Below are 15,404 nucleotides of genomic sequence, written 5' to 3' on the forward strand. Positions count from 1 at the left end.
TGGATGAACTGCAGTGAACTTTTCAGGGCAGTAAAGGTACTTGATACTCTGTGCATACATGACATCATGCATTTGTCAAAACCTATGGAACTCTACCACACAAAGAGTGACTTTTCGTGTTTGCAAATGTTTTAAGAGTCATTTAATAGACTGGGGGAAACCCAAAGTAGAATGTAGAATGGGACAAAACAAATTTTATTCCACATGTATAAATAACTTAAATGAAGGAAGTAGAGGAAAAGATGATGGCCTAAGTAACTTTGGAAATGAATAAATTAGGTAAGACTAAATGTAAAAGAAGCTATAAAAGCACCCTGTGCTAGTTGATAAAGTTATATTACATGTGGGTGTGGGCTTTCAATTCTGATGCTTCCATCTATGTAAACTGAAACTGAACAATTGGGTGCATGGTGGATGGTAGGGGACAAAACAAAAATGATCCATGTGGTAATGGATCCAAGCTGGAGATATCGGTATGAATCATATTTAGCTTGATATAGATACACATGGTTTCATGCAGAAATGTTTATAGGTGTGTGTGTGTGTGTGTGTGTGTGTGTGTATTGACATCAGTTAGCATATATACATATATTTCCTTGCTCTGTCATCTGAGAGGGCCTAGAAGCAACAACTCCCCATAGCAAGAATCACACTTGGTGCTGAGACCTTCATTTCTAATAATATTCTCCTATAAAAAATATAATCAGAATGTGGACTTTAGTTAATAATAATAGGTCAATATTGGTCCATTAATTATAAATGACATACTTCGCTAATATAAAGTGTTAATAAGAGGAGAAGCTAGATGTGGGGTCCATGGAAACACTCTGTACTATCTTTACAATTTTTTTTTTTGTAAGCCTTTAACCTTTCTAAACAGTCAATAATACTATAACATGGTATGGTGACAGTAACTATACTTATCATGGTAAGTACTGTATAGTGTATAGAATTGCCAAATCACTATGTTGTACACCTGAAACTAATATAACGTTGTATATCAACCAAACTAATAATTTTTTTCAAAAAATTAGAGTAAGTTAAAAAAATGAATTTTATTTAAAAAATAAAACAACCAAATGCAAAAAAAAATCTGGTATTTGATAAAAAATTCATAATCGGGGGGCACCTGGGTGGCTCAGTCATTGGGCGTCTGCCTTCGGCTCAGGGCGTGATCCTGGTGTTCTGGGATTGAGCCCCACATCAGGCTCCTCTGCTGGGAGCCTGCTTCTTCCTCTCCCACTCCCCCTGCTTGTGTTCCCTCTCTCGCTGGCTGTCTCTCTCTCTGTCAAATAAATAAATAAAATCTTTAAAAAAAAATTCATAATCAGTGATGAGTATTAAGGAGGGCACATATTGCATGGTACACTGGGTGTTATACGCAAGTAATGAATCATGGAACTTTACATCAAAATCTAGGGATGTACTCTATGGTGACTAACAAATTTAATAAAAAATTATTATAAAAATTTTTTAAAAATCATAATTGGGGAAAAAATAAGAGAGAATGTGACAAATGTAATATTTGAAGATACAATGGCTGAGAATTTCTCAACATTTGTAAAAGATAAACATCCACAAATCCATGACATTCTAGAAACCCAGACAAATTAAATACAAATAAATACAAAGATAAATACATCATAGTTAAATTGCTGAAAATCTGAAACAAGGAGAAATTGTTAAAAACAGTTTGAGGGAAAAAAGAGGGTCTACCTTTAAAAGATAAACTGTATCTGTGAGAGGTAACATCTCAAAATAAACAGTAGAGTCAAGGAGATTACAAATGGCAAAATTGAAGTACTGAAAGATGATAAATTCCAGCCTATAATTCTATACCTGACTTCAAAAATTAAAAAAAATTCAAACAATAAAACAAAGAATTCACCATATGCCTTCATTAAAAGTAATACTAAAATTAGTTCCTCGGGGCACCTGGGTGGCTCAGTCGTTAAGTGTCTGCCTTCAGCTCAGGGCATGATCCCAGAGTCCTGGGATCGAGCCCCGCATTGGGCTCCCTGCTCCTCTGGGAGCCTGCTTCTTCCTCTCCCACTCCCCCTGCTTGTGTTCCCTCTCTCGCTGGCTCTCTCTCTCTCTCTCTCTGTCAAATAAATAAATAAATAAATAAAAAATAAAATCTTAAAATTAGTTCCTCAAGCAGAAGATAAAATGATCTCAGATAAAACATACGCTTCCAAGAAATATTAAAGAGTGGAGAAAAAGTAAAATATGTAGGTGAACATGAGTGAAAGTTGGCTATACAAAATAATAGTAAAGTCTTATGGGGTTTCATATATCTGTATAATTAAGCATCAGAATGAATAAAGGCAAAGTGTCCAAAGCATTTTCTGTTAATGGAAAGTTGGTACAGTATTAATTTGTATTATATTGTAATAATCAATAAACCATGTGGCAATCTCCAGAATAGCAAGTTAACAAAAGGGAAAATGGACTATGAAGAATATCTGATTAGTTAAGAAGTATCTACGAAGGAAGAGTTAAAGCACCTAACACAAGTCAGTCAAATAGAAAACAAATAGTAATTTGGTACATGTAAACTCAATTATATAAATGATTAAATGAAATGGACTAGATATTCAAACTAACAATAAGATTTTCAGGTTGAATTTTAAAAACCAAACAATATGTTGCTCAGAAGAGTCACATTTAAAATGTGAATGGTATCAAACAACAATGCTACAAAAAATTCAAACACAAAAGAAGGCAGGAATGGAGAAAAGGAGGTACAAAAAACCTAAAAGAAAGCATAAAACAAATTGGCAAAAGTAAGTGCCTTCTTATCACTAATTAAATGTCAGGGGATGAAATCCTCAATCAGAAAACAGTTTGGCAAGATGGATATATTTTTTAAAAGATTCAATTATATGCTGTTTATAAGAAACCTACCTTAGATCTCAGGAGTACATTGGTTGAAAGTTAAAGAATGAAAAAAGATATCTCATATGAATAGTAACCAAAAAAGAGCAGATGTGGCTCTACTACTATCAGACAAAATGACTAAATCAAAAGCTGTTACAAGAGTTAAAGAAGGAGTTATATAATGATAAAAGGGTCAATTCTCCAAGAAAGTACAGCAATTATTAACACGTATGTGCCAAACACCAGAGCTCCAAAATACACGAATCACACATTAACTGAAGGGAGAAATAGACATCTCTACAATAATAAGAGGAGGCTTCAATACCTCCCTTTTAATAGTGGACAGAACATTCAGACAGATCAATGAGGAAAGAGGGGATTTGAAAAACACTAAATATCAGTTGGACCTAACAGGCATATACAGAACACTTAATCCAACAACAGAAGAATACACATTTTCCTCACGGGTACATTGAACACGTCCCAGAATGTTAGGAAACAAAATAACTTTTTAATAAATTTTGACATAATGAAATCAAACAAAACATCATTTTCAATCAGAACAGAATGAAACTAGAAATCAATGGCAGAAGAAAAACTAGAAAATTCAAAAATATGTGGAAATTAAACACCACACTCTTTTTTTTTTTTAATGATTTTTTATTATATTATGTTAGTCACCATACAGTACATCCCCGGTTTCTGATGTAAAGCTCGATGATTCATTAGTTGCTTATAACACCCAGTGCACCGTGCAATACGTGCCCTCCTTACTACCCATCACCAGGCTAGCCCATTCCTCCACCCCCCCTCCCCTCTGAGGCCCTCAGTTTTAAACACCACACTCTTAAACAACAGTGGATCAAACAAGAATCATAAGATAGAATAGAAAATATCTTCAGGCAAATAAAAATGGAAAACATACCACAACTTACGGGATGCAGCAAAAGCAGTGCCAAGAGGGAAATGAAGCTGTAAATGCTTACATTAAAAAAGAAAAAAAAATTTCAAATCAACAATCTAACTTTACACCTTAAGGGACTAGAAAAATAAGAACTAAACCTAATGTTAAAAGAAGGAATACTAAATAAAATACTAAACATTACAGCAGAGACACATGAAATAGAAAGTAGAAAAATACACAAAAATCAACAAAACCGAAAGTTGGTTCTTTGAAAAGATCAACAAAACTGACAAACTTTTAGCAGATTAAATAAGAAAAGAAGACAGAAGATTCAAATAACTAAAATCAGAAATGAAAGAGAAGATATTACCACTGATTTTGCAGAAATTAAAAGGACCATAAAGGAATACTATGAACAACTACATGCCAACAAATTGAATAACCTAGATGAAATGGACAAATTTCTGGAACCACACAATCTATGAAAAATGAATGATGACACAATAGAAAATCTGAATTGATTGACGTGGAACTAGTAAGGAGATATAATCAGTAATCAAAAAAATGCCCAACAAGGAAAAACCCAGTAACAGGTGGCTTCACTGTTGAATTATACCAAACATTTAAAGAACTAGCACTAATCCTTCCAATAATTAGAGTGGAGGCAACACTTCTAAACCCATTCTATGAAGCCAGCAGTACCCTGATACCAAAGATAGACAAAGACACAAGAAAATAAAGCTACCAATCAATATCACTTATGGATATTGATGTAAAAATCCTCATAACATTTTTTTTTAGATTTTTTATTTATTTGACAGAGAAAGAGAGAGAAAGAGAGAGAGAGCACACAAGCAGTGGGGAGGGGCAGAGGGAGAGGGAGAAGCAGACTCCCTGCCGAGCAAGGAGCCCGATGTGGGGCTCGATCCTAAGACTCCAGGATCATGACCTGAGCCAAAGGCAGACACTTAACCAACTGAGCCAGCCAGGCGCCCCCTCATAACATTTTATCAAGCTGAATTCAACAGCATATTAAAAGGAGTATGCACAATGATGAAGTGGGAATGGAATGATGCTTCAAAATATAAAAATTAAATACACCACAATAACAGAATCAAGAGGGAAAATCACATGAGCTACTCAATTGATGCAAAACAAGCATTTGGCAAAATTCAACAACTTCCCATAATAAAAACACTTCATAAACTAGGAATAGAAGGAAACTACTTCAATACCATAAAAGCCTGTATATGAAAAACCCATATCAACATCACACTCAATGCTGAAAGACTGTAAGCTTTTCTTCTAAGATTTGGAACAAGCAAAATAATAATAATAATAATAATTAATAACAACAACAACGACAACAACAATACTACCACCACCACCACCACCACCACCACCACCACCACAACAAATGCCTGTTTTTACTACTTTTATTCAGCATACTACTAGAATTCCTAACCATAATAATTAGGCAATAAAAAGAAAAAACACATCTAAATCATAAAGAAAAGTAACACTGTCTCAGTTTAGAGATGACATGATCTTATATGTTGAAAATCCTAAAAATTCCACCCCTCCCCCCAAAAAAATCCAAAACCTGTTACAACTAATAAATGAATTCAGCAAAATTCAGGATAAAAAATCAACACAAAAACCAGATACATTTTTATACACTAAAAATGAACAATCCAGAAAGGAAATTAACGAAACAATTTTATGTCATCAAAAAGAATAAAATACTTAGGAATAAACTTAATCATGGAGATAAACTATCTGTATACACAAAACTAAAAAAAAATGTTGCTGACAGAAATTTAAAAAGATACCAATAAATGGAAAGACATTCAGGGTTCATGGGTCAGAAGGCTTAATATTGTCAGGATGTCAAAGTATTTAGTACCTTGAAAACACTACATGAAGTAAAATAAGCCATTACACAGCAGCATATATTGTATGATTCCACTTATACAAGGTACCTAATGTGCTCAATTTCACAGAGATAGGGAGTAGAACGGTGGTTGCCAGGACTTGGGGAAGAGACAATAAGGAGTTAGCATTTAATATGTTTCAAATGAAGAAGATGAAGAAGATGAACAAGTTCTGCAGATGGATGGTGGTGATGGTTGCACAATAATGCACAATAATGTGAATGTACTTCATATCACTCAACTTACACTTACAAATGGTTAAAAAAGTAACTTTTATGTTATGCATATTTTACTGCAATAAAAAATGAATTATGATTATGAAAAAGTAGAATGTTTGAAAATAAGACAATAAAAATATGCCATGCAAAAATATATAATGCAAACAACAACAAACATTAAAACCACAATAGCTACATATTATTATTAAAGTAGAATTTAAATCAAGACAAAAAATAAAGGGATTTGTTTCAAAATGATAGAATGGCCAATCCACCAGGAAGTTATCACAATTCTAAATTTTTATGTACCTAATAACATAGCTTCAAAATACATAAAGCAAAAAGTGACAGGACTTAGAAGAGAAATAGCCACATTCATAATCACAGTGGAAAAATAATATACGTATTTAAATGGCTGATAGAACTAGCAAACAAACAGACAAAAATAAATGGTATAAAAGATGTGAAAAACACCATGATAAAACTGACCTGACACAAAGAGAACATTATATGCAATAATAATAGAATACATATTAATGTCAAGGGCACATAATATATTTACCAAATTTGGTCAAAGGCTGGGTCACAAAACAAACCTCAGAAAATATCTAAGTATTGAGAGTTGTCAGAGTATTTCTCTAATCACAATGAAATTAAGCTAGAAATCAATAAGAAAAATATAACAAGAAAATCAACTGCTTAGCAATTAAGCAATACACTTCTAAACAACCCATGGATTATAGAAGAAATCAAAATAAAAGTTGGAAAATGTTTTTCATGGAATGATAATAAGACATTTAAAAACATCAGGAATGCAGCTAATTGGAGCACAAATGTAAATTAACAGCTTTAAATGCATATATTAGAATTTTAAAAATTCCCCCCACCCCCGCCTTTCAAAAAATGAGCCAAGTTTTAATCTCAAGAAGCTAGGGAAAAACAGCAAATCAAATATCCCATTGATTACTGTCTTAGTTCATTTCTGCTTCTATAATAAAATACTTATTCTGATTAGCTCATAACCAATAAAAATGTATTTCTCACTGTTCTGGAGACTGGGAAGTCCAAGATCATAGTGCCTACCGAGTTGGTGTAATGAGAGGTCCTGGTTCATAGATGGTAGTCTTTTCACTGCGTCCTATGGCAGAAGGAAGCAGTGAGCTCCCTCAAACCTTTTATAAGGGCACTAATCCCGTTCATGAGAACTTTGCCCTCATGACCTAATCATCTCCCAAACATCGCATCTCCTAATAACATCACCTTGGGGGTTAGAATTTCAACACATGAATTTTGGGTGTACAAAAACATTCACACAATAATTATTATTTGTAATTATTATTTACAAAGACAAAAGATGACTTTACAACAGAGGGATCTGGTAAACACTGTCTGAGCTACAGGACAACAGTTAGCATCACTACTAACGAAACAAACCAATATTGTGTTACTAATGATGTAATGCAAGGATAAGTGCATAACTTCACCAAATTCAATTCTTGCCAAAATATTTATCTGAATATAAAAAGGAGGAAATAATTCCAGATTATAGAAGATTCTACTACAGAGCTAGCCTGAATTCTTTAAAATACCTGAGTCATGAAAATAGATTTTTTTAAGTCAGTGGAAAGTTCCAGATCAAGGTCAGCAAACTCCTGTAGAAGACCAAATAGTAAATATTTTAGGATTTGCCCTATGGTCTCTGTTACAGCTATTCAATTTTGCCCTTGTAGCCCTGAAAGCATTCACTGACAATACATACACATATGAGCATGGCCATGTCCCATTAAAGCTTTATTTATGAACACTGAACTTTGATTTTATGTAATTCATAGAACCTTATTTTTCTTTTGATTTTTTTCTACCATTTAAAAATGTAAGAAACATTCTTACTTTGCAGGTCATACAAAACAAAGTGGTAGGCCATAGGGCACCTGGGTGGCTCAGTCCGTTAAGCATCTGCCTTCAGCTCAGGTCATGATCTCCTGGGATTGAGCCCTGCATCAGGCTCCCTGCTCTGTGGGGAGCCTGCTTCTCCCTCTCCCTCTGCTTGCCGCTCCCCCTGCTTGTGCACTCACACTCTCTCTCTCTGTCAAATAAAATAAAATAAAAAATAAAATAAATAAAATAAAAGTGGTAGGACAAATTTGGTCCCTGTGCTGTAGTTTGCCAACCTAGATTCTTGATTACAGGAATAGAGACATGGAAATGATATGCAATGTGTGATCTTTGGGTCAAGGAAGGAAGGAAGGCAGGAAGGAAGAAAGGAAGGGAGGGAGGAAGTGAGGGAGGGAGGAAGGAAGAAAGGAAAAGCAAGCAAGCAATAAAGTATATTTTTGAAAGTAAGGAAATCAGAATTTGGGCAATGTGTAATATACAAAATAAGCAGATTATTTTACAAGTGTTAGATAACTTGGATTAAAAATGATATTGTGGGTATGGAAGAAGATAATCTTGTTCTAGGTAAGTGCAAGCTGAAGATTTGAGAGTCGAATGACATAATGTCTGTCACTTACTTCCAATGGACTAGGGAAACAAAAGAGGTAAACAAGTGTATAAATGTGTGTGTATATGAATATGTATTCACACAAAAGACAGAGGATGAGGAAGGCAGCGAGAAATGGAGATTAAGTTAATAAGGCAAAACACTAATATAATAATCAATAGCTTTAGGTGAAGAGAAGGGTGTTTGTGGTACTATTGTTTGAAATGGACTGTGGGTTTGAAATTTTCAAAATAAAAAAATAGGGGAAAATAAAATAAAATTAAAATACAATGTCTAGACTCCACCCCAAAATTCTAGATCAACTGGCTTGTTGTAAGACCCCAGACACTGTAGTTTTTAAGACCTTGTAATTGCAGCATGGGTTGAGAACCACTCCCGTAGGAGAAAAAAAGGTGTATCAGGTAACAGAGATTTAGGTTTTCTCTGCTGCTTACCTTCCACAAATCTTCGTCACGTTATTTACTTCACTAAGCCTTGGTTTCCAAGTCTATAAAATATGACCGCTAATATCAATGGGATAGAGTTAAAACATTCAAAGTATCTAAACACATCTCACAAACTCTAGCAATATATGTACAATACTTTGGGAAACTTGATTACCTGTGTCCTGTTAAGACACTGGAAATTAAATAAACCAAAACAAATCTCTCAATGGTGTGGGTAAAAGGGAAGCAAGTCTGGGAATGACAGATGTCACGTTCTTCCAGGTTGTGGACAGCAGAGTCACCGGGTGTAGAGCGGCACGGGCAGGGCTGGCCAGCACTTGTTAGTAACTACATTAATTTTACAAATCCTTAACTTTACATTTAACTTTACAAAGATTATTTCATTTAATGCTCACAGCATCCCTAGGAAGTAATGATTCCCATATCACACATGCGAAAACCGAGTCTTTGGAAAGATAAGTGATGTTCCCGAGGCCACATAGATGGTACACGGAAGTAGGATTTGATCTGTTTGTTCATGTAACCTCAGGGCTCAAGCTATTAGTCGCTATGATCCATTTCTTCTCATAGTATGAAATCTCAAGTCCTTTGGATTTTATTCACTAGTAATGAGTCAGTCTTCCGGGTAGCAGCCTGTCTCTAAAACTACATTCTTGAGTTGTCATCATTCAGATCATAGATTATTACTCTTTTATAAGTGATAGAAATGTGCTCCATAGCAGGGCAGGAGACAACCTGCCCACGTACATAGTGATTAATCTGTAAGAAAACACCTCATTGCTGCGGTCCTGGAGGAGGGAATCACTCAAGTTAAACCAGAGATGAGAGGATCCACTTTCAGGTTTGTACAAATAGACAAACATGAGGTTTTACAATCTATATTCATTCATTCATCCACCCATCCATCTACTCATTTATTTATCTACTTTTATACATGTATGTATTTTTATTCATTCATCCATTAATTTATTTATTCACACTTATCAATTTACTACATGAATTCTTCCAGTTATTCATTCAATCTCTCAGTCAAAAAATAATTATTGAGGGGTATCTGGGTGTCTTAGTCGGTTAAGCCTCTGACTTCAGCTCAGGTCATGATCTCTGGGTCCTGGGATTGAGCCCCACGTCAGGCCCCCTGCTCAGCAGCAGAGTCTGCTTGTCCCTTTCCCTCTGCCCCTTCCCCCTGCTCATGCTCTCTCTCTCTCTCCCTCTCAAGTAAATAAATAAAATCTTTAAAAAATAATTCTTGTGCCAGGTACATGTCTAGAAGATATGATACAGAACCAAACAAAACAGATCATTATCTCTGCGTTCACAGCACTTACCACTCTAGGCAAAAACAATATGTTAAAATAACAACAAAAATAAGTAAAATAGATAGCAAAATAATTAGTGATTGCTGCTAAGGGGGAAAAACACAAGGAAGTAAAAGAGTAAATGTTAGGATGGAGGGGATAAAACTTTAGACAGATGGCTAGAGGAGCCTCACTGAAAAAGGTGACTTTGGAGATGACTTTCATCAGGGAATAAATGGAACAAGGGAAGCAAATTAAAAAACCCTCACACGTGTACATATATGTACCTACACACATATGCATACACATATGCATATATGTGTATATATGTGTGTAGGTACATATATATGTCAATGCATCGCCTCCTTCATTGAAAATGTGTTACTCATATATATGTAATATTATATATATGTATGTCAGCTGTATTAAAGAGTACATAGGAACATTGTTGATTTTACTGTGTAACAGGTAGAGGACCAGTAAGAATTTGTGGACTGGCATTGGCCACACTTCAAGTAGCACTGACTTAAGGCACAGGAGTTCCTTAAATCAGGCTTTATAAAAATAATTGCACTTTTGGGGCAGAAGAGTGACATGATCTAATTTATCTCAAAAATTTCACTTTCACTTCAAAGATTTGTATGCAAAGTAAGATGCAAAGTAAAAGGGTCTTCATGCCATTACCATCTCTTTCTGGAATCTCATATTAACTGGAGACACTTCCTCTGTACTCACGAGGCACAGGACCCTGAAGAACATGTCATATTTCAAAGCCTTGCTTGCTGATGCATAGACAAGTCTGGTTAGGAAACTGAGAAATAATTGAACCAGCTCAAATCCCTAGCATCAAAATGTCACCTGGATTGAATTCTCTGCCTTTGCCAATGACACTATCCCTGTATCTCATTTCTATCTGTTCTGTTAACAAGGAAGTGCATTCGAAACCAACAGTGGGTGTCTCTGACTTTGAAAACTAGCCTGCCATCTAGAAAAGTAGAGTTAATTACTTATATGAAGTGACTGAATAACCAAGGGAATGTACTTTTGATGGTGCTAATACATCAGCTTTATTGTAACGAGGCTTTGTTGGTCCCTTGACAAGACACTATGATACACAAAAGGCAAAATGCAAGCTTAGAAATGTCAAAATAGCAGCCCACTGAAGGAGCTAGAACATCTCAATGAGCTATTTTGGGGAGCTCATTGCTCTGGAAGTACATTGGACTGTATTTTTATTCAATGTTTAGTTCTTTGAGCTCCAAATAGAGGAAATTTGACTAGTATGCAGCCCTTCTTGTACCCGAAAACAAAACAAAACAAAAACACCTTGGCACTTCTTCATTTGGCTTAACTCTACCTTTACTCTTATCCTCCAGCTAACCAACGGTAACAGTGCTTCCCCTGGAACTGTATTATGGCTATTTGACTGCCAGAAAACACTGAATTCATCCATTATCTTTGATAAGTATGGTCACTGAGGGATGCAGAACCATTTCCAGTCCCTGCCTCTCCTAAGCCTCATCTCCTGGAAACAGCAACCCAGAAAAATCATTCCTCAGAGAAGCTAAGAGTATGAAGGATCCCTGGATTTTAGGAGAAAAGGAAATGATCGGCTCCTTTCAGGTGGTCCAGGGTAGATAGGAAAACACCTCTCCTCTCCCTACCCTACTCCACTCCACCATTGCAATTTCCATATTCTAATGCCCGGAACTAGAGAATATGTCATGTTACATGTTGAAAGGGACTTTGTAGATGGAATTGAGGTCACAGACTCTTTTTTTCAGAGAGAGGGGAGGGGCAGAGAGAGAAGTACAGAGAGAATCTCAAGCATGTTCCAGTGTGGAGCCTGAGGTGGGGCTCCATCTCAGAGTTCTGAGATCATGACCTGAGCCAAAATCAAGAGTCAGATGCTTAACTGACTAAGCCACGCATGTGCCCCAGTTATAGACTTTAAATTAGAGAGACTATACTAGATTATCCAGATGGATCCAGTGTAAACACATGGTCCCTTTAAAGTAGAAGACAGGCAGTAAAGTCCATGACAGAGATGCAATGATGGAAGACGAAGCAGGAGAGATTCAAAGTGTAAGCAGGACTCCACCCGCCATTGCCAGCTTTGAGGATGGAGGTAAGTGGCCATGAACTAATGAGCCAGGGAAGCTTTGAGAAGCTGGAATCAAACCACAGCTGACAGCAAAGAAAGAGAGCTCAGTCCCATAACCACAAGGAACCATGTTCTGCCAACAACCTGAATGCCCATAAAACACCTTTCCTTCTCCAGCCTCCAGAAAGAAATACATTCCTGGTGACACCTTGATTTTAGTCCAGTGTGCCCTGTGTTGGACTTCTGACCTACAGAACTATAAGATAAAAAGTTTGTGTTAGTTTAAGCCATGATCTTTGTAGTAATTTGTTATAATAACAATAGAAAATTAACTCATGGCCTATAAGTGTCAGATACTTAGAAGATGCTCTGTGACATTCAGCAAAGCATGGCATTGAAAAAGTAAGCAGGTCCAATGGGGTTTCATCTTATTGTATCTTCTGCCTGTTTCCTTTTGCCAATTTAGTTATTTCATTATATAATTTTGGGCATAAAGGAGAGAGAAAGGGAGGAAGGGAAAGAAGTAGGAAGGGAGAGGAAGAGAGGAGGGAAGAGAGAGAGAAATGAGACAGATACAGAGGGAAAGAACAATGTAAGTGTCACAGTCTTGAGATACCACCATTCCACTCAGTAAGCACACACCCCAGAGGGAACCTGAGTCTGATGTTCTCTCCTGAGTCTCAGGTCCTACACAACCATCAGCTGGCAATCAAGGAAAATATGATTCATTCCAATACTTACGGAAAACCTGGCTGTTCTTGACTAAATCTTGCTTATACTGTTCTCCAACAGAGCACCTTGCTAAAGAACACTAAAGGGTAATTGAATAAATTCTTGCCTTAAAACTTAATCTCGGGTAAAAGCAATTCTACTCTAAAGATAAAGGGTGAGGTAGAACGGTATCTCTTATTCATAGAAATCCTCGACAAGGAACTTTAGTTTGAACAAAGATTCAATTATTGCTGTTAGAGTTAAATAGAGATACAGCTAAGAGTTTCACCAGATTCCAAGAGTGAATCTTGACCTGGAGATCCCCTTTCAAATTCAGTCTTAGTGAACCTCTGACCCACAGGCCCTGAGGCCTGACTGTGCACTGTCCTTACTCCAGACTAGCCAGCGGCAGCTCCACCGCAGCTCCTCATTTGCTTGATCCTCTACTTCTCCATCTCACTGACATTTCCTTAATGACTGGCCAAACAATTGCCCAAAATGGTCTCAGTTAGCTGTGAGCTAATAAAGAATTAAAATGGATATTTAATAGAAAAATTTCAAGAAAAGGCTCTAATATGCAAAGAAGTATTCCTTTTAACTGTGAAATCTCAGCCACTCTGACAAGCAGGGGGAGTTATTTTAGAAAGGTCTACAAACCATGTAATCATGATGCGTGGTGTTGAGGTATGAAATCATAATGATCATGGGAAAGATCTCAAAGACATTGAGAAGATTGTGACCCAACCCCTTTAATTTACTGTAGGGAAAACATAGGTTTGAAGATGTTCAGATGACTCAGCAACACATGAGTTAGTGGTTCTACCAGCAGCTTCTAGCATTCTGATGCACTCATTCGTTCATCATTCATTCATTCAACAAATAGTTAATAAGCACCTGCCAAGCACTGGTTTAGGTACTGAGGATTTAATCATAACAAAGTACAGTGGAGTGAGATTATTTTGGACTAGAAATTAGTCATTTAATTTCCCAATGTTCTTTTTAACTTGCCTTTTAATCACCTCTCAATTTCTCCATTGAATTATTTATGTATCTAACTATACTTTCTCAAACCCTCCCTTCCCAGGGGTCACAAATAAGATCCTCCCATCCAGAACTTTATGTCTTTGCAGTAGTCTAATTTTCATAACCTGATGTAAGCAGCCCATAATGCACATTAATCTCAAAGCGTCAAACAAAAATCAGCAAATTATTACAGAGTACTTACCACACAGAAGCATCAATCCAAGAGCTGGTGGTCATACAACAACACATAAGATGGAGTCCCTTTCTTCAAGGAAGTTAGTCCACTTAGGAGCGTAAAATGAGCATCCTTAAAATGGGGCACAGGAAGACATTGGGACAGTTATATCCAAACAAGAAAATGCAGTTCCTATGCAAAATAAATGCTAGCTCAGAGGTTTCCCAGAAAGGATGGCTTATGACCTCAATTTTCATAATTGTTAGAACTATCCAGGAATGGATATGTAAGGAATTTCTGAAGAGAATAGTATGAGAAAAATAACTAGTGAAGTAGAAAAGCCTCAGATGCATTTGAGAATAATAAATGGATGGATCTGTCTCTACAAGGGACTGAGCTATATTTTTTGTGGGGGGAAGGTATACAACTATTCTAATTTGAACTGAGAAAACTTTTCTAACTTGGAAGTATTAGCTGGAAAACAAACTCTTGAGTCTTGACTCCTCTCCCTTGATACCTACTGCCCCCGTCACATCTAATCTCCCCCTCTGGAGTCTTCCCCCTGGACAAACTTTCCTCCCCAACCTGAAAGCCTTTGCCTTGACCATAAGGGCCACCTGAAGTCATATGGACATCACAAACTTTCTGTAGAATAAATACCACCTTTCACACTTATAGTTACATTATTTCAAATGTGTGCAAATATTTTATATTTAATATGTGGAATTCACAGTATTCCTTATCATGATTTTTTGCTCAAGCAGGTGATACCAAAGGCAGAATGGCAGAGTTAGGATATTGGGAGACTCTCTAAAATAATGAGGATGTTAATCTCTCTATCACCACAACTGATAGATCTTGGTTTCAGACCTACCAAGGAATCACTGCAGTTTCTATGGATTTAAAAATAGTTAATTTTGCCTTAGGAAAAATGCCAGACTCGATTTATTAAGAAATCTAACTTCTTCAGATCCTGAAGATCATTGTCCTCAAGTTAAAAGGTCAATACAAGGGCCAGTCCATACCTTTCAAAGTATGTAATTAAAACCTACAAACACTGAAGTATAGAATGGTGTTGAGTTTTGCACCGATTTGCCTTCCTTAAGCTTACCTACATGACTAATCTTATCGCTTTATCCCTCTAGCAGAAGATGCTTTAGCTGAAAGTCTACTCTAGGCTATAAAAATTAGCCTTTTATAATCTCTGC

The sequence above is a fragment of the Ursus americanus genome, chromosome 14 (genome assembly GCF_024610735.1).
Source record: "Ursus americanus isolate L20-20 chromosome 14, mUrsAme1.1.p, whole genome shotgun sequence".
In the NCBI taxonomy this organism is placed as follows: Eukaryota; Metazoa; Chordata; class Mammalia; order Carnivora; family Ursidae; genus Ursus; species Ursus americanus.